This window comes from Moschus berezovskii, chromosome 14 (assembly GCF_049115385.1).
Source record: "Moschus berezovskii isolate FMDL1 chromosome 14, NW_MosBer_1.0, whole genome shotgun sequence".
Lineage (NCBI taxonomy): Eukaryota > Metazoa > Chordata > Mammalia > Artiodactyla > Moschidae > Moschus > Moschus berezovskii.
In genome coordinates, this window is record NC_142473.1 from 81,707,997 (window position 1) to 81,710,085 (window position 2,089).

The following is a 2,089-nucleotide window of genomic DNA, read 5'->3' on the forward strand; positions in this document are numbered from 1 at the left end:
AGGTGGTCTGGGATTCCCATCTCTTTCAGAATGTTCCACAGTTTATTGTGATCCACACAGTCAAAGGTTTTGGCATAGTCAATAAAGCAGAAATAGATGTTTTTCTGGAACTCTCTTGCTATTTCAATGATCCAATGGATGTTGGCAATTTGATCTCTGGTTTCTCTGACTTTTCTAAAACCAGTTTGAACACCTGGAAGTTCATGGGTCATGTATTGTTGAAGCCTGGCTTGGAGAATTTTGAGCATGACTTTACTAGCATGTGAGATGAGTGCAACTGTGTGGTAGTTTGAGCATTCTTTGGCATTGCCTTTTTTGGGGACTGGAATGAAAACTGACCTTTTCCAGTCCTGTGGCCACTGCTGAGTTTTCCAAATTTGCTGGCATATTGAGTGCAGCCCTTTCACGGCATCATCTTTTAGGACTTGAAATAGCTCAACTGGAATTCCATCACCTCCAGTAGCCTTGTTCATAGTGATGCTTCCAAAGGCCCACTTCTCATTCCAGGATGTCTGGCTCTAGGTAGGTGATCACACCATTGTGGTTATCTGGGTCATGAAGATCTTTTTTGTAGAGTTATTCTGTGTATTCTTGCCACCTTTTCTTAATATCTTCTGCTTCTCTTAGGTCCATCCCATTTCTGTCCTTTATTGAACCCATCATTGCATGAACTATTCACTTGATATCTCTTAATTTTCTTCAAGAGATCTCTAGTCTTTCCCATTCTACTGTTTTCCTCTATTTCTTTGCACTAATTACTGAGGAAGGCTTTCTTATCTCTCCTTGCTATTCTTTGGAACTCTGCATTCAGATGCTTATATCTTTCCTTTTCTCCTTGGCCTTTCACTTCTCTTCTTTTCACAGCTATTTGTAAGGCCTCCTCAGACAACCATTTTGCTTTCTTGCATTTCTTTTTCTTGGGGATGGTCTTGCCCCCGGTCTCCTGTACATTGTCACGAACCTCCATCCATAGTTCATCAGGCACTCTATCAGATCTAGTCCCTTAAATCTATTTCTCACTTCCACTGTATAATCATCAGGGATTTGATTTAGGTCATATCTGAATGGTCTAGTGGTTTTCCCTACTTTCTTTAGTTTAAGTCTGAATCTGGCAATAAGGAGTTCATGATCTGAGCCACAGTCAGCTCCTAGTCTTGTTTTGCTGACTGTATAGAGCTTCTCCATCTTTGGCTGCAAAGAATATAATCAATCTGATTTCGGTATTGACCATCTGGTGATGTCCATGTGTAGAGTCTTCTCTTGTGTTGTTGGAAGAGGGTGTTTGCTATGACCAGTGCGTTCTCTTGGCAAAACTCTATTAGCCTTTGCCCTGCTTCATTCTGTGCTCCAAGGCCAAATTTGCCTGTTACTCCAGGTGTTTCTTGACTTCCTACTTTTGCATTCCAGTCCCCTATAATGAAAAGGACATCTTTTTCGGGTTAGTTCTAGAAGGTCTTGTAGGTCTTCAACTTCAGCTTCTTCAGCATTACTGGTTGGGGCATAGACTTGGATTACCATGATATTGAATGGTTTGACTTGGAAATCAACAGAGATCATTCTGTCCTTTTTGAGACAGACTGCATCCAAGTACTGCATTTCAGACTCTTTTGTTGACTATGATGGCTACTCCATTTCTTCTAAGGGATTCTTGCCCACAGTAGTAAATATAATCGTCATCTGAGTTAAATCCACCCATTCCAGTCCATTTTAGTTTGCTGACTCCTAGAATATCAATGTTCACTCTTGCCATCTCCTGTTCGACCACTTCCGATTTTCCTTGATTCATGGACCTAAGATTCCAGGTTCCTATGCAATATTGCTCTTTACAGCATCAGATCTTGCTTCCATCACCAGTCACATCCACAACTGGGTGTTGTTTTTCCTTTGGCTCCGTCTCTTCATTCTTTCTGAAGTTATTTCTCCACTGATCTCCAGTAGCATATTGGGCACCTACCGACCTGGGGAGTTCATCTTTCAGTGTCCTGTCTTTTTGTCTTTTCATACTGTTCATGGGGTTCTCAAGGCAACAATACTGAAGTGGTTTGCCATTCCCCCTTCCCCAGTGGAGCACATTTTGTCAGAACTCTCC